Source organism: Pan paniscus, chromosome 3 (assembly GCF_029289425.2).
Source record: "Pan paniscus chromosome 3, NHGRI_mPanPan1-v2.0_pri, whole genome shotgun sequence".
Classification (NCBI taxonomy): Eukaryota; Metazoa; Chordata; class Mammalia; order Primates; family Hominidae; genus Pan; species Pan paniscus.
In genome coordinates this window covers 38,514,291-38,530,617 of record NC_073252.2, presented here as the reverse complement: position 1 = coordinate 38,530,617, position 16,327 = coordinate 38,514,291, and the positions used below count along the sequence as shown (strand labels likewise).

At 39.5% G+C, this 16,327-nt stretch overlaps 1 long non-coding RNA gene across 4 annotated transcripts in view; it reads right to left on the bottom strand.

Annotated features, from left to right (window-relative positions):
- The window catches only part of LOC117979945 (uncharacterized), a 56,705-nt gene extending 45,047 nt beyond the window's left edge, over positions 1 to 11,658 (bottom strand). For all 4 annotated transcript variants that reach the window (XR_010111849.1, XR_004671015.2, XR_004671016.2 and 1 more), the window contains exon 1: positions 11,390 to 11,658. This is a non-coding gene — a long non-coding RNA (uncharacterized LOC117979945). The remainder of the gene's footprint in view (positions 1 to 11,389) is intronic.
- Between the last annotated feature and the right edge of the window lie 4,669 nt (positions 11,659 to 16,327).

Genomic DNA, 16,327 nt, shown 5'->3' with positions numbered 1-16,327 from the left:
AATCCCAGCTACTTGGGAGGCTGAGGCACAAGAATTGCTTGAACCTTGGAGATGGAGGTTGCAGCAAGCCAAGATCGTACCACTGCACTCCAGCCTGGGCAACAGAGCAAGACTCCATCTCAAAAAAAAAAAAAAGTATGTACTATGTTGGAGTTGGGAAGATGTGGCCACCTGAATGCTGGAACAGTGGCATATGGGAAGGGCTTTATAAGCTTTCCTAGATTCTCATAGCTAGTGTGTTCCACGCAGAAGGAAGAAGAATTTCCCTTTTTCCCTTCAATGTTTTATTATTAAAATCTTTAGACATACAGAGAAGGAGTTTTACAGTAAATACCTACACACCCATCTCTATATTCTAACTAATATAATATATTCACATAACTATATTAGAACCATCTAATATATTCACATAACTATCCATCTACTCATCCCTCTCACCGTTCATCAATCCAGTTTAGTATTTTGGTAAAATTCAAAGTAAGTTGCAAATGCTAGTGCACATCGTTCTAAATACTTCAGCATACATGTAATTAGCTAAGATTCTATATTTATTTACAGTTCTTTATGGCTGTTTTCTGTAAGACGTATGTATATTGAAATAAACATACATCTTAAGTGTTTCTTTGATTAGTTTTGACAAGTGCCTGTACCTGTGTATCTGAATAAATTATCAAGATAAAGAACACTACCATCACTCCAGAAAATTACATCTTGTCCCTTTCCAGTCAATTCCTGCCTGTACTCCCCAATCCCAGGCAATCATTGTTTGGATTTCTTTTCACCATAGTTTTGTTTTACCTACTCTAGAACTTCATATAAATAGAATCATAGTGCACATATGTTTCTGTGTAAGGCTTTTTTATTCAGCATAATGCTTTTGAGATTCATCCATATAATTGCCTACTTGTAGTTTGTTTCATTTTTATTACATTGTAGTATTTCTTTGCATGAATATACCAACTTTGTTTATCCATTTTCCTGTTGATAGACAGTTAGATTATCTCCAGTTTGGGACTATTGTGAACAAAGCTGCTGGTACAAGTTGGGCTTGTTTTTGTGTGTGTGGACGTAGTCTTTCATTTCTCTTGGTCCTCTAGAGCAGTGGTCCCCAACTTTTTGGCACTAGGAACTGGTTTCTACATTATACAGAAATAAAGTGCACAAAAAATGTAATGCCCTTGAATCATTGTAATATGCAATGAAATAATTATTCATTGCATATTACATTACTCACCATAATGTAGAATCAGTGGGAGACTTGAGCTTGTTTTCCTGCAACTAGATGGTCCCATCTGGGAGTGATGGGAGACAGTGACAGGTCATCAGGCATTAGATTCTCATAAGGAGCATGCAACCTAGATCCCTCACATGTGCAGTTCACTATAGGGTTCATGCTCCTATGAGAATCTAATGCCATTGCTGATCTGACAGGAGGCGGAGCTCAGGAAGTAATGTTTGTCTTACTATTGAGTTGAAAAAGCTCTTTATGTATTTTGGGTACATATGCATGTGGTGAATTGTTTTGTCATATGCATGTACTGTAAATTTTTTCTTGGAATGTGTCATTTTTATTCAGTTAAAAAATATCTTTAATGAGCAGAAGTTTAAAAACTTTCTCATGCTCAGTTTTGTAAACATAATTTATTGAAAATATTTTTCTTTCCTCATCGTGTTGTTTTAGCATCTTTTTAAAAAATCAAATGACCACATAAGTGTTGGTTCATTTCTGAGGTCTCTATTCTTTTTCACTAATTTATTTGTCCCAGTACCACCCTGTCTTGATTACCACAGTTTTAAAAAACATCTTAACATCAGGTAATTAAAGTTCTCTAAATTTGTTCTTTTTCAAAATTTCTTTTAATATTGTAGGTCTTTGGAATTTCTATGTAAATTTTAGAAATAGCTTGCCAATGTTTGCAAAACTCCAAGTGGGATTATGATTTGAATTGAATTATATCACTAGAGCAATTTAGGAAAAGTTGGTATCTTAACATTATTGAATCTTCTAATCCATTGATGTGATACATCACTCCATTTATTTAGATCTTTAATTATTCTCAGCAGTGTTTTAGTATTTCAGTGAAGATCATGTGTATCTTTTGCTAAATTTATTCTTGAGTGTTCTTGAACTCTTTTTTTGAACATGTTTTTGAAACTATTGAAAACAGAATTTTAAAACTTATTTTCATTTATCTGCTTTTGATATATGAAACCACATTGATTTTTGCATCCTGGTACAAACTAAATCCATCCCTGTAACTAAATCTGTCTATTAGTTCTAGTAGTCATTTTGTAGATTCCTGAGGATTTAATTGTGAACATTCAAGTAATCTGCAAATATAATAATTTTTAATTCTTCCTTTCTTATTCGTATATACTTTATTTTTTTCATTGCCAAATTGCACTGGTTTCAACCTCCAGTACTATGTTGATTCAGTTTTAAGACCAATCAGCTGGGCACAGTGGTTCATGCCTGTACTCCCAGCACTTTGGGAGGCAGAGGCGGGAGGATCTCTTAAGGCCAGGAGTTTGAGACCAGCCTGGCCAATATGGCAAAACCCCATTTCTACTTTAAAAAGAAAAGAAAAGAAAAAAACAACTTAGCTAGGTGCAGTGGCTCACACTGTTGCAGGAAGTCAGGGATCCCGAATGGAGGGACTGGCTGGAGCTGAGGCAGAAGAACATAAATTGTGAAGATTTCATGGACATTTATCAGTTCCCAAAATTAATACTTTTATAATTTCTTACACCTGTCTTTACTGCAGTCTCTGAACATAAATCGTGAAGATTTCATGGACATTTATCACTTCCCTAATAATACTCTTATAATTTCTTATGTCTGTCTTTACTTTAACCTCTTAATCATGTTATCTTTGTAAGCTGAGAATGTACATCACCTCAGGACCACTATTGTATAAATTGATTGTAAAACATGTGTGTTTGAATAATATGAGATTAGTGCACCTTGAAAAGAACAGAATAACAGTGATTTTGAGGGAACAAGGGAAGATAACCATAAGGTCTGACTGCCTGTGGGGTCGGGAAGAATAGAGTCATATTTTTCTTCTTGCAGAGAGCCTCTAAATGGACTTGTGAGTAGGAGAGATATCACTGAATTCTTTTGCCAGCAAGGAATATTAATAATTGATACCCTGGGGAAGGAATGCATTCCTTGGGGGAGGTCTATAAATGGCCACTCTGGGAGTGTCTGTCTTATGTGGTTGAGATGAGGACTGAAATATGCCCTGGTGTCCTGCAGTACCCTCAGGCTTACTAGGATTGGGAAATTCCAGCCTGGTAAATTCTAGTCAGACCAGTTCTCTGCTCTCAAACCCTGTTTCCTGTTAAGATGTTTATCAAGACAATATGTGCACAGTGGGACATAGACCCTCATCAGTAATTCTAATTTTGCCTTTGCCTTGTGATCTTTATTGCCCTTTGAAGCATGTGATCCTTGTGACCTACTCCCTGTTCGTACACCCCCTCCTCTTTTAAAATCCCTAATAAAAACTTGCTGGTTTTGCGGCTCAGGGTCATCATCGCAGTCCTACCAATATGTGATGTCACCCCCAGAGGCCCAGCTGTAAAATTCCTCTCTTTGTACTCTTTCTCTTTATTTCTCAGACTGGCTGACACTTAGGGAAAACAGAAAAGAGCCTACATTGAAATACTGGGGGCTGGTTCCTCCAATATCACACGTCTATAATCCCAGCTAATTGGGAGGCTGAGGCATGAGAATTGCTTGAAGCTGGGAGACAGAGGCTGCAGTGAGCCGAGGCTGCATCACGCCATGCACCCACACACCCCAGCCTGGGCGACAGAGCAAGGCTCAAAAAAAATATCTTGCATTTTTGCTGATCTTAGTGGGGAAGTTTTTAGTAGGCATGAAACTACTTGTAGGTTGTTTTGTAGATGGCTTTATCTGTTTATCTATTACTTATTTTCTGAGAGGTTTTTTGTTTTGTTTTGTTTTTTAACATAAATGGGTGTGACTTTTGTTAAATGATTTTTCTGCATCTATTGATGACTTTTCTCCTTTACTTTGTTAATATGGTGAATTAAATTGATTTTAAAAAGGTAAACCAACCTTGCATTCCTAGGACAAACCCAACTTGGTCTTAATGTATTATTCTTTTTTATACGTTATGGAATTAACTTTGTCAATATGATGTTAAGAATGTTTACGAAGGATATTTGTCAGTAATTTAATTTTGTTTCTCATGGGGTTTTTGGAAGTTTTGTTTGTTTTGTTTTTGTTGTTGTTGTCTGGGGTTTTTTTTGTTTTGTTTTTTGGAGACAGGGTCTTGCTTTGTTGCCCAGTCTGGAGTGAAGTGAAGTGGTGTGATCATAGCTTACTGTAGCCTAGACCTCCTGGGGCTCAAGCAATCCTCCCACCTCAGCCGCCCCAAGTGGCTGGGACTACAGATGCATGCCACCACACCCAGCTAATTTTTGTACTTTTTTGTAGAGATGGGATTTTATCATGTTGCTCGGGCTGGTCTCAAACTCCTGGGCTCAAGTGATCTTCCCACCTTGGCCTCCCAACGTGTAGCGACACAGGCATGAGCCACCACACCCAGCCTGTTTCTCATGTTTTTTAAATCAGGTTTTGATATTAGGGTATGCTTGTCTCATAAAACAAGTTTTTGAAAAGAGTTTATTTAAAATTGGTGTTATTTCTTCCTTAAATATTTGATAGAATTCACCAGCAAAACATCTGGACCTGGAGTTTTCTTGTTGTAAAGATTTTAGATAAAAATTTAATTTTTTTAATTGACATAAAGCTATTCAGATTTTTCTATTATATCATGTGTCAGTTTGGGAAAGCTGTATTTCCAAAAAAATGTTTTTGTTCTACATTGTCAAATATATTGCAAAATTTTCTCTGAAATATTCCTTTCATTCTTTTCATGTCCATAGGCTCTCTACTGGTATTCCCTTTTTAGCTCCTGATATTCACAATATGTGTCCTTGCTCTTTTATTCTTGATCAATTTATCTATAGTTTTATCAATCATAGGAAACTGTGAAGATAAAGATAATGCATAATTCAGAGAGCTTTAGCTTACTTGAGGACTAAATCCTGACATGGACTGACATGGATTGCTTCCCAAAACTCTCTACTAGATGGTCATATCATGAGACATTTGTTGTATGTAAAATCATACAATGATTTCATTATTTCACAGCATGTATTCATTTACTAATCCATAGATAATGATGCATGAACACATGAGTTATGTGATTAAAAAAAAAATCAGGTTGACCAAAGTCTATCATAGCATCAAGGTTAGGTAGTATATCTTAGTAATTAAGTGCTCAGCCTCTGGAAATCGGACAAAATTGTGTTTAAATCCAAGATATTTGAAGTGAGTGGATGGCTTGAGCTCAGGAGTTTGAGACCAGACTGGGCAACATGGTGAAACCCCATCTCTACAAAAAATACAAAAATTAGCCAGGCGTGGTGGTTCGCACCTATAATGCCAGCTACTTGTGGGGCTGAGGCAGGAGGATAGCTTGAGCCCAGGAAGTGGAGGTTGCAGTGAGCTGAGATCACATCACTGCAGTCCAGCGTGGGTGATAGAGTGAGACCCTGTCTCAAAAAAAATTCTGGATATAGTGCCTACCAGCTGGGGATTTTAAACAATTTACCTTATTTTTCCAAGCATCTAATGTTGTTAGGATTAAATACGATAACACATTTAAAGTATTATGCAATTATTGACTCAGTGTGTTCAAAAAAATTTTGGCTGTTATTTCTATCATCACTACCACTATTACTACCTGGTCAAATTTAATCTTAGATAACAGAGTTTGGCATATTTGCGTGTATCTTAGTCTGTTTTCTGTGGCTTACTATAGAATACCTGAAACCGGGTAATTAACAAGGAAAAATAACTTCTTTCTTATTGTTAGGGAAGCTGAGAAGTCCAAGGTCAAGAGGCTGCATCTGTTGAGGGCCTTCTTGCTGGTGGGGACTCTCTGCAGAGTCCCAAGTCAATGCAGGGCAGCACATGGTGAGGGGGCTGAGTGTGCCTTCTTAGGTCTCTCTTCCTCTGTTTATAAAGCCACCAATCCCACTCCCATGATAATCTATGAACCCATGAATCCATGGATGAATTAATCCATTCATGAAGGCTCTGCCCTCATGACTCAACCACTTCTTAAAGACCTCACCTCTCAATAGTGCTACATTGCAAATTAAATTTCTTTCTTTCTTTCTTTCTTTTTTTTTTTTTGAGACAAAGTCTTGCTCTGTCGCCCAGGCTGGAGTGCAGTGGTGCAATCTCAGCTCACTGCAAGCTCCGCCTCTCGGGTTCACTCTATTCTCCTGCCTCAGCCTCCCAGGTGGCTGGGACTACAGGCGCCCTCCACCACACCCAGGTAATTTTGTTTTTGCATTTTTAGTAGAGACGGGGTTTCACTGTGTTCGCCAGGTGGTCTCGCTCTCCTGACCTCGTGATCCATCTGCCTTGGCCTCCCAAAGTCCTGGGATTACAGGCGTGAGCCACCGTGCCTGGCCTGCAGATTAAATTTCAAAATGAGTTTTGAAGGGGACAAATATTCAAACCATAGAAGTGTGTGTGTGTTTGCATGGTGTATGTGTTTGCATGCTTGTGTGTGCACACATGTGCACACACGTGCACACTTTCTCCAGTTGCATTATCTCAGGAGTCTTTACTTCCTGTCCTAAACTTTGTAAAATGCTACTCGGCATCCATTATTTTACCAGTACTGTGGTTGTAAATTACCTCCAGAGAAAGTTTTGGTATCAAATGGAATGCAGTCTTTGTTGATTGAAATGATTTCTCCACCATTTTCATTTTTGCATAGTTCTTTGCAATTCTTTGGGGATGACAGGGGTATTGCCAAGACTTTTTCCATATGTTCTCAACAACTATCCAACCAAGACCAAAAAAGACTTTAAAATATAACCCCAAGCAAACAGGAAACTGACTTTTTCTTTTGGGAACTTAGTCAAAAGCCAACTCTTTGTGGTTTATGTGAAGGTTCCTCCCACAAAGTTCAGAAATTCATCTTACATTTTCAGTCTCTTATTTTCCTCTTTTTTCAGGCTACCTGTGAAGATATTATCTCTTCTTTTACTTTACATAAGCCAACTCCAGAGATAATTGCACAGATTTTTTAAAAAACACTTTCTCTTCTTCTTACAAAACTTCTTTATTTCTTTTTGAGATGAAGACAATCCCATAGAAATAGCAGACAGCCATACTGTCTTTACACAACTATAAATAATTTCTCCATCCAAAAACAAATACAGGTACCTGGCACATTGTTTATATAACCTATTAATCATTATTTAGTCAAGGAAAAGTCAAGCAATGGACAAGCCCGAACAGATGATGTGTCTTTTGTGGAGAGAGTCTTTTGGCTTATTTATGAAACAACGCACATTTTGAAGCCATCATGTTATAGTATAAGACTGTCAAGCTATGCATGAAACTCATGGGAATTTTTTGACTTTAAAAAAGTGACAGAGCTGGGCAATTTTATTTGGGGAAAGTGAGGACTTAATAAGCACACACATCTTGTTTTCCTCATTCTTTTCCCATCTTTAAAAATATGTATTCATATGTTTTCATATGGCTGTAATCTGGGTGTGTGCACTGTTTTGTGTTCTATTTCTTGCATGCCAGTACTTTCTATGCACATTTCCATATAATGACATAGACTATATATTTTCCATCATTGCCTAAGTAGCATTCTATCATGTTAAGATAAATGTAATGTGCTTTTCCATTTCTATAGTTGAGAATTTGGATTGTTTCAAATTAGCTACGTACACTAATAAACATTGAGCAAATCAGGATTTCACTACCTGGATTATCCTCTTTCATTTTAGTGGTTATTTTCCTACTAAATATTATGAACAGTTCTGTGTATCATATTAAAGCTTTCTTTGGGAGGAAAGTCGGAAGGAAAGCTTTATTCTGAATTAATTCTTTGTAAGCAAATTTTAATTCAAATATAGAAGCAGCAATTACTTTTCATAACCACTTTATTTTTCAATCTATGGGGCATTTCAGAATCACAGAGTAAAAGCAAGAACTTTGGAAGTAACGTATCGTACACTTATTACATACCAGATACCAAGTTAAAGAAAATGAGCCCTGTAACAGGAACTCTGCAAGCGAAATACTAATACTTTGCACTTGTATTTGCATATGACATTTTGCATTTCAAACGTCTTATCTTTAGTTATTATCTTGAATTATTCCTTTATATCATCCCGGTGGTTTTGTAAAATAAAAGAGGACAAATCCATTGGCTTTTGTTTTATATTACTCTGCCTTGTGGATGAGGCACTGAAAACATACAGAACTTATGCAAAATCACATGGTTAATTCTTGGTCAAGCCAGAATAAAAACTCATTTTAGTGACTTCTTTTCACAATTTTGTGCTTGAGACTATATCAATCTCCCCAAATTAGGAAGGTAAACCAATTCACTCATGTGAAAGCTTAATTTGTATGCTACTTATCATAATCGGATTAATAAACTCTTAGTCTTGCCAGCATAGAATCCTATTATTTTCAAATATCTTGTCATTAAAAACATTATTTCCCAATGGAAAAATGAGCAAAGGCCATAATTTAAAATTTCATTTTAGAAAATATTGGGTGTCTCCTATGCATCAGGCACCATTAGGGATCAAGCAATAAGCAAAATAGTCTCTGCTTTTGTGACTAACATATATTTAATTAAAATGTTCAACCTTATTAATGATCAAACACATACATAAAGAAAAATAACAATCATATGCTTTTTTTTTTTTTAACATCAAATCAGTTCTTTAAAATAAAAAAAGAAAATAGTCCAGGTCTGCAAGCATGTGTGAAACTGACACTTTTATACACTACAAGAGGAACTGTGATAACAGAACCCGCTTCTGGGAAAGAAATTTTGCAATATTGAGAGAGGGACTTAGAAATCTTTACATGTGTTGATTCAAAAGTCTCACTTCTGGGAACCTTTCCTAATAAAGAAAAGGGTAGATTCACAGATGTTCATGTCAGAGTTCTTTATAATAGTTTTTTTTTTAAAGGAAGAGTGATGATGAAAATAATGAAGAGAAATTCATGAGGCATCCAAACAATAGAATAAAGCATAGATTTTCATATATGATGTTTGATAAGTTTCCTGCGTCCATTATCCCGCCATCATACCCATCTAGGGAGAGTGGAAATGAATTCTCGCAAAGGGCTCAAGAAAACCTTCCAGAAAAACAGAAATTTCCTCATTCAGTCTTGCCTTTCCATGACTTTTCCAAAAACTGTGTGTGGTTTATCTGGACAGAAGGCGCTGTGCTTGCAATGGCAAGGTTAACTCGAAGTTAAATTTGGCCAGGTCAGGAGAGTTCTGGGGAGGGACCTGAGTAACAGGGGGAAGGAGCGGGGAGGTTATGATGCTGACCAGCTGTTCTCAGGGCCTTGAGAGACTTCCGATGACCTTCCCCTCCTCTTTGCTGGTCGCTTCTGCTTGTCTCAGTACCAGCAGCAGTGTGGCTGTAAGGATTACTGATTTAAATGGATGGAATGAAACTGTGGAACAAACTGGCTACCGGTGGAAATACCACCAAGTATCAATTTGTTGCTGATCCATGTTGAATAGAAAAGCCTTTAGTAAGCCACTTTATCTTTAATATTTCCCTATAGTTGGAAATATGAACTAGGAAACTCTGGTTCCAAGGGCTTTAGATTATATATGTTTATATATGTTTATTTCTTTTTTTATGAATCCATGTTTATATATTTATATGAACGCATCATTTAGCAATCATACGTAGAACAAAATGTTATTATACTATACTACATAAAACCTTTAAGGTGAAACTAATCCAGAATGCCCCAGTGTTTTCCAAATAAAATATTTAATTTAATTCAACTCAGGATTCTAACAATATGCAAAAGTTCTGTGCCTCACATCAAGTATGTTCTACTGAAATGTTTGTATTCAATTCAAAAATGTGCAGCAGGCCAGGCGCGGTAGCTCACACCTGTAATCCTAGCACTTTGGGAGGCCAAAGCGGGCGGATCACCTGAGGTCAGGAGTTCAAGACCAGCCTGGCGAACATGGCAAAACCCTGTCTCTAATAAAAATACAAAAATTAGCCGGGTATGGTGGCACATGCCTGTAATCCCAGCTTCTTGAGAGGCTGAGGCAGGAGAATCACTTGTACCCAGGAGGCAGAGGTTGCAGTGAGCCGAGATCATGCCATTGCACTCCAGCCTGGGCTACAGAGTGAGACTCCATTTAAAAAAAAAAAAAAAGTGCAGCAAAGAGGGGCAGGGACCCATGGGACACTGTGCAAAATACTCTGGACTGGCTTACTAGCTGTAGAGTTTGAGAGAGGTGATTCCCAAACTGTAACTCTTTACCTTTGAGTTACGGTTTCTGTACCTGTAAAATGGGGGTGCTGAATCAGTAGACTTCTAAGTCCCTTTCCAGTGCTCTAACAGAACTGATATGCTGGGCTTCTAGGAATCCATGCATCACCCATGGTAATTACCAGGAGCTTAAGGGCCCAGACTCTTGCCTCTTTCTCTATTCCAGATCTCTAAGTATGTGCTGTGATTATGGGAGTGTTTGCGTCCACAACTCCAGGCAAACACACATGTTCCAAGGCCTAACAATAGTGAGACACAAGGGAGGGACAGGAGCCAGAGAGGAAAAAGGTGGTTCTGGTATTGAAGGCAGGACCAAACATCATGCAATAGACAAACAGCACCATAGAGAAGCAATCCTGAACACTTCCAGCCAGGGCTGGAAGAGCCTCCCTTGCGACAGACTCTAACGCTGCCATCCCTTAGTAAGGACCACTTTAGTCTGCTCTCACTAAGAGTAACCAGTCCCTTTAATCCTCCACACTTCTGAGTCAGGAATAGAAGAGCCCCTAGGGTTCAGAACTGGATCTCAAAACTCCAGCAGCAAAACACATATAGCCTTATAACAGCTTATAGCATTAGAGTTATTCCTTTCTTTAACTGGCCCCTGCTGAGCATCTTTCTATTACCAGGAAGGTTTTGGAGACAGAGGCATGAAAAGAACATAGTCCATGCCCCCAAGAATATCCAAGTTCAGTAGCAAGAGCCTTACATACAACCATTAACTAGTTTCTCAATTCCAGAGTATTTACAATCTATAGAGTCATCAGAGACATGATCATGCAATATCTACAATGATGTTTTCTTTATCTTGCCTCCTGGGCTAGTTAGCAAGTAGCTGTCATTCAGTTCGAAGTCTACCTTCTCGACTCTGTTTTATGATGCAAACCATCTTTCTGCTTTGCTAGCTGAAACTATGTCGGGCTCTGCCAACAGAATGGCTACAGGTAGGCTGTGAAGCTGAAGAAGGAAGCAGAGACTTACTCTTTCCTGTCCGCGTCCTAGTCCTGTGAGTGTCACCCAACACCGCTTCTTCACTCTGGCAGTGGCAGTTCCTTCCCATTGCAGTGGAAGAATCCAGGTGGCAGTTCTCCCAAACACTTCAGAACCAGCTTGGTTGCACTGCCCTCCAAAATGTGGACACCAGGCTTCTCAGAGTCTGAGCCTCAGACTCCTTTGAGCTCAGAGACATCAGCACTAGCAAGCGGCATCCACTCTTCAGAGGCCCAAGCTCCAGCTCCATAGGGCCCACCCTCTACATTCTAAGTTTTCATCATTGCAACTTCTCCCTTTTTACTTCCTCAGCCTTAGGGGTAGTAGCTGCTTCCTGCAGTTGTTATCTTCTTGACACCTTAAGAGCTCTCTTTATACTCTTTCAGTTACCTAGTGAGCAGCTTAAAATAAGGGGTCTGGTTTCTGTCTCCTGATAAGACCCTGACTGATAAACATCCCTGGCTAAATGGAGAGGTGGCATAGAGTAGTGGAAAACAGAATGAGCTTTGGAGTCATCCACACCCAGATGTGAATTCTGACTCTTATAATCTGCTAGGTCTTTGACTTTGAAAGCTACCTAATTTATTTGAGTCTTAATTTGCTGGGAATAAAGATGGGTTTTCCAGCTGTTGTGACGGTAGCTGAAGTGCTTGGCACACATGACCTGCTCAGTGAATAGTAACCATTTATAATTACCAGATTGCTATCTTCTAAGGCCCAGGCCTAGTTCTTATGTGTCTATCATTCCCAGCAGGGCATATCATAAATTTATTTATACAATATATGCTTAATAAGTATCTGTTGAATAGAAAAAGTGCTTAAGAACATTGTGGCACACCGGAGTCATTAACTTTTACTGATCTAACATGAAACCCTCCATAGTGGTCAGGTTTTTTTCCTATAAGTTATGGTTTAAAAATCTTTTTTAAGCCATTATTTTAAAATGAGGAGCAACGAGTTTACCTGGGTGATAAGAAAAGAAAATCTGTGTCATTCATTCTGCTTCCTGCCTGGCAAACCTTCTGGGAGACTGCATGATAATATGTGGGAATGCACTATCTTTTCCAAAAAGAAGTGAAATCTGGCAGGTGCATGATATACTTGTGACTCTTTCCAGCTATAAAGCAGACACTGTTTTTTGTTTTTTTTTTTTTTTTTTCTGGAGCATTTCATAAAGAGAAAGGATTTTGCCTACTCTGAGACAGTGACATCTCTTCTGAGTGCTGAATTCAGGATCGTAATGTAAATCCTGAAAATGAACAAGGTCCCACAGGAGCATCCTGGGCCTTCACAAGTCAATGTGGATAAAAGTTGTTCTAACTCGAAGTGTGAGAACAAAGCATCTATTCTTTCAAGTACAACAGACAGACAGACACTCAAGCTGGATAACGGCTGTGTACACAGGAGAAGGAGGAAGAGGAGGAGGAAGTCAGCAGTGCCTCCTTGTTGCACATTTAGGGTTATGTGGGGCTGGGCCTGATAAAGGCATTTGTGTCTGAGGCTGGAAGGTGTACAGTCCAAGCCAAGACTTTTCCAGTCTGAAAGGTCTGAATGGGGATGTGGAGGAACTCAGTTCATTCTAGAGCATTTCCTTTGCACAAAAACCTGAAACTTCTATAAAGAGAAAAACAGCTGCACAAGATCCTAAATCATTCATTTCTTTGGCAAACAAACCCTGAATCATGCAACTAACCAGGGAGGCAGTTTCAAGAGAACCAGAGCTCATGATCATCTTCAGGTGGCTTTGTTAGCTTCAAAGTAGCTGTTCATTTCCTTGCAGAAGGGTGGTGGCTCCTAGACACAGGCAAAAAGACTGGTGGTTTGATAGAAGAGCCTGAGAACAAATCATTCTGTTTTCAAAAGTTCTTGTCTCCATGCTTATTTGTTTTGGCGTCCCCATGCCACGTCTTCCGAGAAGGCTTTTCTGAATGCACTGTCTTTTTCTAGTTCAGGTGAAGACTTTTTTGCTGGGTATCATTTAAAACACTGAATCCCATTACTGGCTGGGTGCAGGCACTGTGTCTGCTGTCTTACAGAAATACTCACACACATGAGTTCTCAGCCTTTTGGCTAAGATCAAGTATAGAAACACACACACACACACACACACAGACACATGCACCCTGCAAGAAAGCAAGAGAGAGAAGAAAAGAGAAACCAAGAGGGTGAAAGGAATGGGAGGAGGGAGGAAGGAAGAAGAGGGAAGAAAAAGAAGGAGGGAGGAGAAGGAAGGAAGGAAGGAAGGAAGGAAGGAAGGAAGGAAGGAAGGAAGGAAGGAGGGAAAAGAGGAAGGCCAGGATGGAGAAAAAGAGGGAGAGAGGGTGGGAGAGAGAAAATCACTCAGAAACAAAAATGTGTCTGGTTATAAGAGAGCCGGCCTTCTGCAGAGACCACTGTACTATATGGACTAAGACTGCTTTCTTTGGTTCTTATTCTCCTGGCTGGAGATGAAGTGCCAGAATTATCTGCGGAAAGCACCTGGGGAAATAAGAAGTCTTCTGTAACCTGAGAAGAGAAAAGGCTTTGACATTCCTCAGGCTGGGGTGTGTCTTTCGCCTATGCTATGCTAATTAGCTTCATGATGGAGGTTTTCTATAGGCCTGGATGCTGGACTGGTGCTCATTCACTTAGGACATCAGATAGAGGCTGCAGCATGCAGTGAGCCAGCTCCAGGGTGGACCCACTGGCTGGCATGAGATGGCAGGGAGAGGAGGCCCAAGTACTAGCCTAGATCAAAGCCAAACATCACAAAAGCTGAGCTAGTGGAACCATCTGTTGATGAATACGCCTCGCCCTGGGCAAGTTTAAGAACAACTGGATGAAGGCCAGGAGAGGCACCGAGGCCTGTGTGCCCTTTAAGGTGAGCCTGCGCATCCTCTACAGCCTTGGCCGGGCCTTCATGATTTCAGGACACTAAATCTGTGCTCTCTAAGCCCAGCCATTTCATTACATTGTGGTTTCTGTTTCTCCTTGGTTTCCTAGTCACACTTATTTTGGAAAATGTTAACACTTTCTCAGTTGAATTAAGGTATGAAGGGTATGCCTACATCTTAGGAAAAATAAAAACACTCCCCCTGCACCCAATAAAAAACCCATGAATATCAATTCAATACTTGCACTCTGTGTCTAAGGTGTAGGGGTGAGGACCGAACATCTTTAGAGTCAGATAAACACACTTCAGTGCCAGCTCCTCCATTAACAGCTTGTGTGACCTTCGACAAGTTAACTTCTCTGAGACTCAATTTCCTTAATAAAGTGAGGATACTTGTATCCAACTCATAGGATTGTATGATAATAAAGATCAAATAAGTTAATAGATTTGTGGCAGAAACTGCTCCATGTCTACCTAAATATGTATTCTCTCTTTCTTTTCTAGTAATGGATTTTGACCTGGGCACATGGCAGCCTGAAATAAAGACTATATTTCTAAGTATTCTTGCAGCTAGTTGTTCTATTTAACTACATTCTAGCCAGTGACTTATAAATGGAAATGCTGTGATCAGCTTCTAGGGAAGGCCCTTAAATTGAGAAAGCAATGGTATTTTACCTGCTTCCTTTTCCTGCTGGTTGGAGAACAGAAGTGATAGCCAGGAGCTCAAGCAGCCATCTTGGTCCAAGAGGCAGCAGAATGAAGATGGTAGAAGACTAAGAAGAAAGGAGGCAGGGCCTCTCTGAAGCTTCACGGAGCCATCGTACAGCCCTTACACTGCTGACCTGTGGATTTCTTTTAAGAGAGGAATGAACTAACCTTTACAAAAATCCATTTTGAGAGAATTTCCTGTTATTCACTGTTGAACTTAAATCTCACTTGAGCCATATGACATGTAGAGTATATAGCACAGTGCAAGTCAAATTCCATTATTATTTTCCAGCTTTTTAGAAAATACATATCAAAGATATCAAAAATACAGACATAAAGCAGAAGGACCAAGAAGGCCAAAGAAGAGATATTGGCCCCCCTTTCCTGGCTTCGGTACCACACCCAGGGCCATGTGAGTGGGACAAGAAATATGGTCCTTGCCAGGCAGTGGCTACAGACAGCATGGGCAGGATGGGACACCTTGCCTTCTGGCCTCACTTTATTCCCTCTGCTAAGCCTCTGCTGCAAGGAGGAGTATGAACTGGAGAAGTGAAAAAAAGGACAAAAAGAGCTCCCAAGAAGCACATAAACTTGGACACAGGTAGAACTGGGTTTGCCGTTTGGCTTTTCCACCTACTTGCTGTGTGACTTTGGGCTACTTACCAAACCTCTCTGAGCCGCAACCTCATGTTACAATGCAACACGAGATAATACTGATCCCTTAATGTTGTTGCTATACTTAAAGAAGAAAATGTCAGTCAAGGGCTGAACAGAGTGCCTGACACCTTATAAGTACTTAAGAAATGTTTAGAAATGAAACCTGAACTTCATCTTTTACTATTTGCAACCCTCACCCAGGCTTGACTCTGATCCCTCTGCTAATTACCCCCAGCATGGATGGTTTTCTTTCCCAGAGCTGTGCCTTTTGCTCAGTAGGTTTCTATCTAAAGAGCTCCATCAATCCTTTCGGTCTTTCCTTATCTCCTGCAAACTTTGAGGGCAGCTTTAGGCCCTCTTTGACTGCAAGCCCTGGGTGATCTCTCTCCCTCTCCTCTGAACAGCACCAGCATTTGATGTCCAACCACTCATTAACATTTACTGCCTTGTATTGGTATTTAATGTTGAGGTGCATGTGTTGACTTGCCAGCCATACAGCATACTCTGCAACGGTGTGGATCATGGCTTTTTCACCTTTACATCTCCTCAGCCCTTAACTCAATGCTATGTTCAGAACTCAATGAATACTTGCTGAACAAGTAAACCAAATCCAATTATTCAGAAACCCCCAGCTAATTTATTTTTCAGAATCCTTTTTGAACCTATGTGTCTATTGCCTTTTTATGTTCCTC